The sequence below is a fragment of the Cyprinus carpio genome, chromosome A19 (genome assembly GCF_018340385.1).
Source record: "Cyprinus carpio isolate SPL01 chromosome A19, ASM1834038v1, whole genome shotgun sequence".
NCBI classification, from domain to species: Eukaryota; Metazoa; Chordata; class Actinopteri; order Cypriniformes; family Cyprinidae; genus Cyprinus; species Cyprinus carpio.
This window is the reverse complement of record NC_056590.1, coordinates 2,639,542-2,653,440: the sequence shown is the minus strand read 5'-3', so window position 1 is coordinate 2,653,440 and position 13,899 is coordinate 2,639,542. Positions and strand designations below refer to the sequence as shown.

Genomic DNA, 13,899 nt, shown 5'->3' with positions numbered 1-13,899 from the left:
TCCTCTAGCTCCCTGCCATGCTTCGGACGCAAGCTTCAGACGAAGAAGTGAATGACGTGTTTTCCCGGTGCCTGTTTTATAGTCACACCGGTAGTGACGTCAGAGGCTGTCGCCGGCCAACTCGTTGGTGTTTTTTCATTTGTATGCTTCAGACACGGGTCACGACGAGGTGTTCCCCATAGCGACCCCTAGAGGACGCAGTGTCTCGTTCCCTACTCAGGGAACCATGGTTACATTCGTAACCTGAGACGTTTTTTTCTGTTATTTGGCCAAAGTATCATATTATAAAAGATTCAGCGCTTCTCACAAGCTATCTGACTGTGACTTCACAACAAATGCTAAGACACTCTTCTCCGCTCCTCAAATACAAAAAACATTAGCCTTTATAAATATAGTGTTTCTTGAGTAAAGAGAACGCTGTACTTATTGAACGCTGTACTTATTCAATCAACAGTTATTTTATTTACCTTCATACTGCAAACAAACTAAGATCCTCCAAACTGCGCGCCACACTTCACTCACGAGAGAGGCGGGAAGAATAATGAGGTTTGACTGACAGGAGCCAATGACGTTACGAGGTTTAGTGGTGGTGGCGTCACTTTTACTGGTCCAGGATTGGTGATCCTTAGCAGTTATATTTCCGATTTGAGCTTGAGTTTCAGAAGTGCTTTGGATAATGTAACGTCAGCTTTTGTTGACGCTACCACGCTACTTGATCAAAAAAAGAGCTTAGCTACTAAAAAAGCTATTTGATTAAGAAAGCAGCGACGCTACCACCACGCTACTAAGAAATGTAGTTAAACTACTAGCGTCACTACTTGTAGCGATGCTACTGCCCATCACTGCTAATTTATTAATAAACAATTCATGGTAATTGATTTTGCTAGGGCTTTGTGGCACTCTTTAGCCTATTGCGAGCATTTTTTGCACTGCACATGACCAATTAACTCACTGTTGTCATGGTAATCAAATCAAAACTCTTCCAAATTGCAGCTTTTCCCAAAGCATTGGGAACTTTTAGTAACTCCCCACGCTCCTACTTCTCCCCGATGCTCTGCATGGTCAACTGTCACCTGCATGCTAATGCGTGCGTATGCATTGCGTATTGCATAGGCGATATAGACTATAATATTTATAATGAAATCAATATGACAATATTTCATACAGTAGCCTATGTGTGTTCTGCATGTATATGGGCACAATAAAATGAGATTAGCTAAATGAGCCCGAGTCCGACCTGAGCCCGATCTGTAAAATGGCCCCAGCCCGGCCTGAATGGACTCAGCATGTTGGGCCTCAATGGGCTTGCAGACCTCTAATTCCAAACCTCTTCACCCCGAGAACACCAACTGTCTCCTGATCCTCAATCCAGATCCATGGTGACACTCCCTTCTGAGCCCAGATTACCAGCCCCAGAACAGTTTGATGGAAGCCCTGAGAGATGCAGAGGATTTATTACCCCGTGTACTCTGGCCTTTCAACCCAGTAGTTTTCCTACTGAGAGCAGTAAGGTGGCCTACATCATTGCCCTCCTTCACTGGCAATGCACTCGACTGGGCCTCAGCTTTGTAGGACCAGAAGTCTTCACTCCCCACAAACAGTCAACACTTCATCATGGAGATGAAAAGAATGTTCCAACATTCAGCCAGTTGTGGATAAGTGGATCACTGCCTGCTGATCAAAGAGCCCTAAGAGCGACCTTCAACCATGCTTTGTCCTTAGAGCTCAAGGATGAGTTAGCATTCCAAGACCCGCTCCTGATCTCAAGTCCCTCATTGATGTAGCTCACCAGGTGGGTGGAATCTGGATATCCCAGGCCAAACACAATCGGGTTATGAAAGAGAGATACTGCCTCTACTTTGGCAAGCCATGTCATTTTTGCACTGACTGGCCCACTCTGGTCAGGTCGGGTCAGTCAGTGCATTCTACCTCTTCATCTATAGGTGAGGAAACAACAGGAATTGATATATACATATGAAACAAATTAAGAGCTGAATTAACATTGCTTTATATTCTGAAATGTAAAATAAATATTTAATGAAATGAATATAAAACATCAATTTGTAAATGCACCAGTTTGCAGGCATTTTTAGTTTTTTTTATATACATAAGAAAAGATACAGTAAGAACATAAACAAAGAAACTAGTTAAAACAAACTGACAAATACAATAAAACAAAGATACAACTGAGATTAAAAAAAGTGCTTAATTTGTTCATGAAGGTCTACTAACATTACTGTTCGGGTAAGTAATATAGCCTACAAAAGAAATTTACTAAAGTAATCAAATGTAAATGAATACTTCATAGTTTTCACTGTATTAACTGATAGATTAATGCTTATTAAAGCTAATGTTATTCAGATTGAGTGCTATGAATGATTTTCTCTTTGCATTTTGTTGTATATTGATACACATCAGATTTTCTCCCAACTGATCACTTCCACTTAAGAGGTAAACTGTGTTTAAGTGAATACTCTCCAAGCTGTCCATTTTGACATATTTTGTGTGTATTTGATCGCTTGGACGTGCACCCAAAGCCAAAAGTGTAATTTGCCTGGGGAACAGTGTCCCTTGCGCGGATTATCTGATTAACGTATTATTATTAAACATGTCCCACAATTTTTCACTGATTGTGCTGATTCTGACGTTAAGTTTGGGTTTTAGGGTGGAACGAATGCGCACCGCTGTTAATGGATGGAACTTATGCTAGACGAAACATGGCTAGTTTTTAATAGTTTTACCTCTTATATTTTTTTTTTTTAATAATCCTTAGAAGCCAAAATCGAAATAAAAAATAAAATTTGCTTAATATCACACCCACAGGCCTAAAGTGTAAGCAGACATTTGAATGTTTACTTCTGTCCTTTATAAGAATTAAACAGGGCTTTCATGTTGTGCGTGCTGAAGCTCATCCACATGAGCGTGATCTCGTTTCTGAATTGTGAATAGCAAAAATCCATCATAGACAAATGTCTGAATATTATTGCATATAAAAACAGCTGGCGACTCTGGTGAGATAGAATTTGCAAGATAATGTCTATATAGCAATAGCAAATGTGTGTGTTTTCTTAATCTCTTCAGTTCCGGCAGCAGAACCGTTAACTTCAGAGCTTATCAATACTCCTGTCTTTCATAATTTACCCCCAGGGCCCATTTTGTATTGGGTTTCGGTACCCATCCCTAATATTGACTGGTCCAGGGGAGTCATCAGCGAGTGGGGAACTAACTGCCAACTCTTGAATACTGCTTTCTGCAGTTCCCCTGAGCTGAAGTCTTTCCGAGCATCGTTGCCAGACAATCCCTAGAGCAACTCAGTCTTTAGGCTCAAAGCCCTGTCCACAGAGATTATGACTGTTCCCATGATGGAACCAGTCACTACCAAGTGCCTCAGATGTGGGTGTAGGAGCAGTCTTGTCACAAAAGAGTAAGAGTGATTACAAGCTTCACCTATGTGCATTTTTCTCTTGCTGTCTTACCCCTACGCAGAGAAATTATGACACTGGGAACTGGGAGTTGCTGGCCGTTAAGATGGCGCTGGAAGAGTGGAGGCACTGGCTTGAGGAGGCTTGAAATTTTATTCTCTCTTATCTCCTGGGTTCCAAAAATATCAAGCCAGTTGCACTCTCGAGGCAGTTTGAGCCACCTTAGAGGGAGTCCTGTCCAGAACCCATCCTTCCCACATCCAGGGTGGTAGCCCCCATCCAGTGGGATATTGAGATATTGAGCCATCAAGAGAGGCCAACAGCAACAGCCTGATCCAGGTAATGGCCCTGCAGGGTGTCCCTTTGTCCCTAACCGTATTCCTAATCTCTGCCTGCTCCGTGTGTGCCCAGAACAAGGAGCCAAGGGCCCATCCTCAAGGCTTGTTGCACATGGTCAAACTGAGAGAGTCAATCAGGAGATTGAGAGATTGAGATTGAGTCAATCAGGAGATTGAGAACACACTGAGGTGCCTGTTAACTGACAACCAGCCTACCCAGCCCCCCGCCCCCAACCACTCCCCACCCCACTGGGTTCATCTCTGGATTGTTGTTTTCATCCTGGCAAGCAGGGGTCACTCACCTTAAGCCCTTAATGTCATGTTTCCTCCAAAACTGCAGATGGCACTTGGATAATGAACTTTAGTCTTACCGCTCCTACAGATGGTGCCATCACCCCAAAGCATGTTCAGTATCCTGCACATCAGCTTTGATTTCCCACACCTTTGTTTAACCCTTTGTAAGTATGTTTGTTCCTTGCCAGTGTGTTCAGTCTTGAGCCTATTCTTCCTGTGTATCCAGTTGCCTGTCCTCAAGTTAAGCCTGGTTGTTCTTGTATTTTCTGTACCCTTGTGTATGTTTTTGTTTCCTCTGTTTGATGGAAGCTCAGTTTTCCTTGTTTGTTTGTTTCGTTGTTGTTGTTGTTTATTTTTATTTTATTAATTTTTTTTTTCGTTCCTTATATCCGTTTGTTCCTCCAGTTAAGAATATTTTTATTATTTTAAAGAGTAAAGGCCCTTGGCTCTTTTTGCTCTTCTGCTATCAGGCTTAACTGTCAGGGAGTTAGCTCAGTAAGTAATTTCACACTCTTAGAGCACCAGAGACCCAGGTTCAGTCCCTGCCTAAAGCAGCCTTATTACATTCGCGTTTTGTAGCATTACAGTTTCCATAGGAATTAAGTGTTATTTGTATATATATATATTGTCTATAATTTATCCAACATTTAAGTCATTATCTTAACTGCTTCAAAACATGCCGTCACATATGCCTTTAACAAAATCATTGAGTTAGTGTACAAATAAAAAAAATATATTTCATGTACAACATACTGTACACAATTACATAACCACCGTGAATAACTGTAGGCAAATTGAGGTATAGCACATTCCTTACAACAGATTTAAGTATAAACACTTTGACATTTTTAATACGTTGAGGAGTCTCGTCTGTATGATGATCTGATGTTCACTACTGTAATAAATATGAATGACTGTGACCTAATTAGGTCAAGTTTACTAATTTAAATCAGATGATTTACTAGTAATTCAGGAAATACGGAGTGTAGACTGATGTAAAAAAAAAAAATAATAATAATAATTGAAAGCGTTTTAGCATAAGACATGAAACATGACAAAAAAGGAATGATCTGAATACTTTCTGAATCCACTGTATATAATTATGAGTCTACTTTTTTTCTACTTTTAACAATTCAACAACCTTCTTACTTAAAGTACCAAATGAATAATTTGTTGAAATTAGGTCAGTACTTGTTAGAGCCCTTATAAATAAATCTCTTCTAATACAAATCTTTTTAAGGACCTCTGCATTTTAAATATGAAGAGGATGTACATTTAACTAGGGCAGATGTATGAGAAAATTGGTATCAGTTTCATTATCAGCCATGGCTGCTACAGTCTCTCTTGGGGACTGCAATAACAACAGTGGCCAACTGAACTTACTTTGAATTTCATCAGGATTGTTTACGGAGGTCTGATTTAAGATTGGCGTTGAGAAAGATCTTCGCCTTGTTTGGAGGTATTGTCTGAGACTTCTCTCCTGCAGAGAGCAGCTTCAAAGATGAGCACCTCCAAGGCTTAATGAAACAGGATGGTCCCCAGACGGCCCTCCACAGCACCAGGTGTTCTCTCCTTAATGATCTCATACAGCAGTGCGAACTTCATCAGCCTCTTCTGTATTAATAATGCTGGGCGATGACTGGGCTCCAGCTTGTAGTTGAATAGTAGAGCAGTGTGCTTCATCAACCTTGACATGCGTCTACAGATGTGGTTTGATGCTGTGCCGATAGGATGGAAGCTATAGTATTTGTTACTTTCCCATATTGTGGAACATTTGCATGGGACTGTAGGACTCTACAGTATTAGATATGATAGAAAAATGTAGATACAATATTTTTGTTATACATCATTCTCATTAAAAACCATTTGTTTGTTTAAGGACTATAACCGTTATACACATTAGGGGTATATCAGTTTTCCCATGACAGAGTTGAATTATTGACCTTGATTTTAACCCAGTATGTGTAACATAAATACTATGTTTAAGCAAATCACTTCTGAGCAACATCACTGTAAATATCCCGCTACAGTCCAGCAACATTTGCTTGTACTTTCTGCTTCCCTGTGTCTTGCGTGGCATTGAATTTATATGCAGCATTAACAGATAGAAGTCCTAGATGCCTAGACTAGATCAAGGCTGTCCCATAACACGCCTCTAATATGATTTGACGTGACCAAAAGCTGCACTTTCATTGACAGCGATACTTCTTTTGAAGTGAGATTCAGCCATTACCGCACGAAGTAGGGGTGCTGAGGGAGCTGCAGCACCATTGGAGTGTAGCCCATGAAAAAATGGGGGTGCTGTGTTAAAAATAAATGAATGAACAATATGTAATAAGAAAATAAATAATATTCATTTTTTTTAATTTGTATATTCATTAAAATTAATTGAAAAAAGTAGCCTAAGCTTACAATGACAAGAAACAACAGTTAAATATGAGTTAAGTTTAATCAGATTTACTGTGAAAGTCGTTTCAACTGATTTAACTTATTAAACTAACTTAAAAAATAATTTGTTGCCATGATTTTTGGATTATATTATAACATGTAACATGTCTCTGCCATACCCAAATTAAGAATTAACAACAATTTCTACAGACAGCAGAGAAAGAGCGAGAGTGTCTACTTCAGCAGCAACAAATCTTACATTTTCACATCTGTAGCACTTATTTTGATCTTTAACGTCAGGTCTTAATGCTTAAGGTTGATTCAGTATTACTCTTATTGAAAAACACACACACACAACATCAGCAATGCTAAAATGACAAAGTCACTTATATTAAACATGAAACGTTTATGAACAGAACAAATAAGACCAGTGGCGTAGCGTCTATGCAGGGTATGCAGGTGCATATGGGCCTGGGCAGTTTGGAGGCCTGCCGAGCTTGGGGCAACTTTTAATTGAAACAAGGGAACAAATAGAGCCCTGCATGGGCCCTGCCCTTGTTCAACAGCTTATGAGAATTTTCGGCCCATGTCCGGCTGGATCCCATGTCTTTTTTCTCTCTCTCTCTTTCCCATTACACAGCTATAGTAGTATAGTAATAATTCAGTTTTTGTTTTTAATGGCAAAGTAGTCTCTTTTTTTGTTGTTGTTGTTGTTTGTTTTGTTTCTTTATTAAGTTAATTTAGAAATATGTTTGGAACATTTTATGTTTGTTAAATTGAAGTTTTTGTTTTTCAAAGGGAATGACCGAACGCGGGCAGCGGCAGACAGTGAGTTGAGCATTATGTTTTGATCAATTTAGCCTTTTCAAACCAAACACAACTTGCCTAAAATAAACAGACATAAAACACTTAAGCGTTTCACAGTCATTTGTGCGGAGAGTGGAAGCTAAAGCGCGCTTTGCAGGACATGGAGGCACCCAGGGCGATCACTTGCATTTTTTTTTTTTTAAATAACAGTGGAAACTTAAAAATACGCCATCATTTTTTCTCATAAAGGTAAGAGTATGCATCATTCGAAACTGCAAAGGGTCTACTTGTATTTGTGTGAACTCACAATATCAACAGAAACTTGTGCTTTTGTAAAATCAATAAATCAAACAGGATGCACTTTCTTTCGTCTTGGTCTTGAGCAGGAGTGCTTGACTTTCATTGTCATGATATATATATATATTGATTTATTTTAATTTTTTTTTTAAAACCAAATAATTCAAATGAAAAACAAAAACTCTTTCATTATGTAAGTAAGATGCATTTCTCTCTAAAGGCACGTGCAATGGGGAGATGGCTCCTTCTTGGACAATCATTCTTGTCACGTTTACCCCAAATCTACACCACCACCACCACCCCCTAACCCCGCTTTCCCCCCAAAATACGTTCCCACGGCCATGGGTTCAGGCCACTGAATTCTTTGGATTGAGACATTTTTATAACTGCAAAGACCGTTTCTGTTCGAATGTGCCACAATTTTTTCATTGCTGATATTGTGTGACTGTGTGCTGACACTGTTTAACAATAGAGGAATGGGAATGTGTTGTCACAGCGGCAATGCATTTTGGGAATTTAGGTCACGGGAGCTACAGCAGAGACTGGATAATATAGTGAATGTAGACTTTTGATATTATTTAATGTTTATATGATCAGTGGCGGTTTGTGAGTTTTAAAATAGAGGAGGCACACTAATTGTATTGGTTTGGGATCCCTGCTGATAATTATTGTTATTGTTTATATGATCAGTGGCGGTTTGTGAGTTTTAAAATAGAGGATTTAGTCTGGAAAAACGTAAAGAAAATTACACACATACAGCAATATAATTTAATTTCACTTACCTGGCCGATCACTTGAAGCAAACATCCATCCCTTCTTAAAAGTCTGTGTTAAAAGAGAGCTGCCTGTTGTGCTATTTAATTAAGCCAACTGCTGTAGCCTATATCTTAGCTTAGGCGTGTTTTTTTTATTTTTTTTATTTGTATATATACTGTTGGAATGACAGCTTGGTAAATCTGTTGGCGATCAAATATATTCAATATCGCTACTTCGCCAATATACTGCTTTTGCTATGGTGATTTGCGTGCACTCTGTGCTCCATTGCATGACCTAAAACATGGCAGAATCCCACGTGGTGTGACATAGATTCCCATTCTCTATAGTGAGGTAGACAACTATTACTGAAGATTTTTTTTTTATTTGGGTGGACTATTTTTTCTGTTGATTTTTGTAATGCTCATGTTTCATATAATTGTAATTTCCTTTGTAGGTGTTGACTTCATTCATTGCATCTTCATTGCAGCTTAAAAAATCTTTAAAAAAAAAAAAAGAAACGAAAGAAAGAAAAAGAAAAAAAAAAAACCTTTTTTTTTAAATGATTTGTGTGCATGTTATCTTGAGGTTTTTTTTTTTTTTTTTTTTTTTTTTTAAGGTTAAAAATTGAAATTTTTAAAATTGAATTTTTTTAAGTTGTTTAAGTTGATTTTTTCCCAGCAGAACTACCGACAATCATTGAGAAGATACGGAAAGCTCACCAAGAGACATTTCCTTCACTCTGCCAGCTGGGCAAGTACACCACGGTGAGTCACTCTCACTCATTTAAAGCGCTCATACTGTGGCACCAAGAAGTATGCTGAAGTCACACCAGCATGCGGGTCAGAGGTCTCATACATTAGTGCTTTTGTTGAAAATAGTGCAGAAATAAGAGGTGCTTGAAATAACAGTGCAAAGAAAATAGGAATACGTAGGGAGAAAAATACTGTCAACAAATATCTATCATATACAAATGTTCAGACTCAGCATTACCTTTGTTGAACACATACAAATAATATGCTTTTAGCCCCCCACCCACCCCACCCCCCATACTAACCCATCAATAATCTTTCATTACACTTGTGAGAACTCTATTTTATAATTCAGACTGACATGTAGATACTGCAAAGTCCCTGACATGTAAAGACTAGATGTAGGGGAGTGTTGTCTGAATGACAGCCGCTCCAGATGAGAATTATTATGATTTTATTGACAGCAAGTGTATGCTCCATGTGGAGATAGCTGGCAGCTGCAGTGTGTGTAAATATAGCATTAGTTCAGTGTGAGGTGGCTTAGATTGACGTGACTGCTCCATTAACAGAGCTCTTAATGGGAGATCAGGGCAGCAGTGTATTGTGGGCAACCATGGTTGGTGCTCACAAAAACTCGTCTTTTAATAAAAGACTGTTTCTTTGTTCTGAATGTTGGTGTGGGTTTTGTTGTTGGCAATTCTCAGTAAAGGGCACTATTTTTACTAGAATTTCAGTACTTTTTTGTACTGAGTAAGTGAAATAAAGGTGAAGTGACATGTGGCCAAGTATGGTGACCCATACACAGAATTTGTGCTCTGCATTTAACCCATCCAAGTGCACACACACAGTAGTGAACACACACACACACACACACACACACACACACACACACACACATGAACACACACACACACTGTGAACACACATCCAGAGCACTGTGCAGCCATATTGCTGCGGTGCCCGAGGTACAGTTGGGGGTTCGGTGCCTTGCTCAAGGGTCTCACCTCAGTCGTGGTATTGAGGGTGGAAGAGAGCGCTGGTTATTCACTCCCCCCACAGTGGACTTTTGGTTCCTTTGCCACTGTCGCCTTTGGCTTGCTTAGTTGGGGAGGCTTAATTTCTAGCCAATATTGTCGGTTTTGATTGTACAGACACTATTGCAAGAAAGCTGAACTGGATGATGTCATCACTGAATCATCAATGAACTGACTTTAACTTAAAAATTTTGTGATTGTTATTGTCCTCTTATATTATTAACAAACTATTTTCCTGTTTTAAGCCGCTTTGACAATCTGTATTGTATAAAGCGCTATATAAATATAGGAGGGCTTGACTTGACTGGGAGTGATGAGTGTTGGTAGTACAGTCAGGTGAAGAAGAGATGACGAGATGTACACACACACACACACACACACACACACACACACACACAACACACAGATGATTGAGAAAATGCTGCTACCAAGAATAAAGATGCTGGGTTATGTAGGTAACTGAATTCTAGAGGCAGGTCTCAGCATGGATATGGATAGTTATAATGGATATTTGCTACTTTAGTCTGGTATGTTGAGAGCATATAAAAACAACGTGACACAGTAAGGGTGGCCAAATTATGATAAATATATACCACAGTGGCTCGGCACTCAGCCCTTTTCTTTTCTTGCGCATTCACAGAACTCAATAATACAGTTACTGCAATATGATAAATATAGCATCTACACTGACTTTGTAGAACCATGCAAAAATGCAAGGGGAGTCCATGCAGCAGCTGATCAAAAATGTGATCAAAACTGAGGTTCCTCTGAAAGGCACCCAAAATGAGGAGACAGTGATAAGAGAGTGGCAACTTGGACTCCAGTTGCCAACATTGATAATTCTGTGAAGTATTTTTACTTTACTCAAGTAAATATAAAAAGTATCTGTAGTTTATCAGAGTGTTTTTCTTTGGAAAACTTTACTTCACTACATTCCAAAGCATAATGTCATACTTTTTACTGCACTACATTTCATAAATTAAAGTTGTTGTTGTTGTTTTTGTTTTGTTTTTTACCTTTAATACTTAAAAACATTTAAAATTGTAGTACTTTCTTGTACTAAAGTAAATCTTTGAATTACTTTTACTTAAGTAAGAAAGTAAAAGATGTGTAATGTAATTAAGTATTGGTAAATGAGCTATACTAATATGAAGAAACTTAATGCAGTAAAAAAATACAATATTCTGCACCTTGAATTAAAGTTTTTCTAAAGAAAAAAACTCTGATAAATTATTGACACTTCAAAAGTACTTTTACTGCAGAGTAACAAATACTTCACTACTGTCCGCCTCTGCAGATAAGGGTCAGTGAGCCCTTTAGCATCCCTAACCCTAACATTCAATAAGAATGGGGCACGAAAATTACTATACATTTTTGAGAAAGTGGAACTGAATAAAAGTTTAAATTAATTGCAGCCCTCTGACTGGCAGTCTTCTCTAACAATGAGAAAGAGCTGCAGAAGAGATTGCATCTCTGACAACCATAAGATTGAGTCCGGAGAACTTTAGGGGTCTGGGTGTTAACTACAGGGTGTATATAGGGTGAATTCAGGCAAAGTGTTAAACTTGTACTTTAGAGATCAACCAGATGTTTTTGTTTGTTTGTTTATTTGTTTTGTTTATTGCCATTGTTAACTTTAAGGTCCAGCTGTAATATTTTTGGTTTGAATTCAGTTAATATAATATGTTATTTGGAAGGTACATACCAATAAACATTCTGAGATCATGAACTCCAAATAAATGTCTTTTTACCACATTCAGTAATGTGGGCAATGTCAAAAATGAAAATAAATATAATTTATGTTTATTTGTTTGGTTTTTTTTTTTGTTTGCCACAATTATCAAACAAAACATATTCAACAACATATATACCTTTCATGTTGATGTAGTTCTTCTTTGAAGTTTAGCCACAATCATCAAGGTCATATAGCATTAGCCAAAACTATTAGTACAATTTTTAAAGACAAACAGTGTCCCTTTAATTCATACATATTTGATATGCTATTAAAAAGTGTGTAAACCCAGTACAGTACAATCAAGCTTAAATGGCCCACTTTACCTGAATTCCCCCTACCTAATTCTCAAGCGGTCTGATACTTTGGCTATCCAATAATTTATATGTTTTGTTCAAGAAACATCCCTGCTGCTAGCTGAAACACCCCTGGCTCTGGGTTAGCGCTTGCAAATTTCCTTCCCGCCTGATGTTAAGATCAGAAAATCCTATAGACACAGAAGAACTCAATCAGAACTCCATAGCAGTGGAAAAATAAAAGCCACTTAGCATACCTTAGCAACCACATAGCAATGTCCCACAACCACCCCACCAACCTCCCAGAATTGTGGTGATGAGTTTTGTGAAAAATTAAAAAGTCTAGTGTATAATCAGGCAATGATTCTGATGTGTATATTTTTATGTTAGCTTAGGAAGTAATTTCTGTTGGCATGATTTTCTGTCATTTTTCTGTCATTTTGTACTGATAAAAGCTAAAGATGTTTAGATCTTTTCCGTGTTTGCCTTACTCCCAAAACAGCACACATTATGCTGACTTAGAGGTGATGTTTGCCTGAACAGCAGCGAGGAGTGTTTAAACATGGCTTTAATCTGGATCAGGACTAATTATCCTCACTCCTCAGCCTGAGAGAAGTTCCTCATTATTACACAAACACGATTGGTTCCCCGACATGCTTTTATTAAGACACAGAAAAGAAGCAGCGCTCTCTCAGATTTAGGTTAAAGCTCCAATTATGCCGTAAAAATATTCAAATCTCATCCTTCAGTTGATTGAGGAGTTCACAGGCGGGTGAGCGAGAGATAGCTGTGCTTCCGTCCTACAATGAATAATGCTTTATTTGACAATGATGGTTATGAAAGAATTACCCTGGCAGATTTAAAGATCAAATAAAACAGTACTGATATGTGGCCTCAGTTCAAGGAGGTGCTTTTGAGACGGCTGAATATTAGCTGCATAGGCACCATGTGCTCTTTTACATCACTGCGAGCCGCCACAAACCGCACCGTGATATTTGATGCCCACACACTTTTTGTGTGATTGATGCCCCCTGCGTTCATTCTAACATTGGCAGCTTATTTCTAATGTCGCAAGTTGTCTAATTTGTTATGATAAATTTCTTGCGTAAATGAAATTAGAATTCCCTGGCCACTTCCTTGTTTGGCTCTATTGAATTATGACCCATGTGGGTAATTGACTGAGATTGGAAGAGAAATCAAAACAGCATCGTCTTTGCCCCAGGGAGGAAGAAGACAAGTAGGTTTAATATCAAAGTCTGGCCACTTGTCTTTCTGTGGTTAGTTTGCCAATCATTTTGGTGAGGTCTCTCAGCAAAATGTGGCGCCACTCTCTTAGAGTGATTTAATGCCAGCTGTGATATTCCCCCCCTATTTCTCTCTGACAGCAGAGATCATATATTTACTGATCTGTTGCCCGAGACAATAGATTGCCTGCCCAGCGTTCACACAGAGCATCTCACAGCCTGCGGGTTTCAGTCCAGAGCTCAGGAAACCATCCTTTTTGATGAATGAGGCTAGTGACAGAATCGAACCCGGGGCCAGCATGAATGAACCTGGATATTTCGTTTTTTGTGATATCTCAGATGAACAGAAAGCGATACTAACTTTTTAAACAAGCATATAATTTTTTCAAATATATTTAGAATGCTATTAATATTTTTATGTGAAATTTAATATGGCACATGGTCAGCATTTTGGATGTTATGTTAGGTTGAATCTCATAAAAAATATTTCATGCCAAAATAAGGAATGGAAGGATTTTTTTTTTTTTTTTTTCAAATATATT

The 13,899-nt window shown here is 38.5% G+C and overlaps 1 pseudogene; it reads left to right on the top strand.

Annotated features, from left to right (window-relative positions):
* Positions 1–13,899, top strand: part of LOC122148708 — a 254,877-nt pseudogene that overhangs the window by 231,080 nt on the left and 9,898 nt on the right.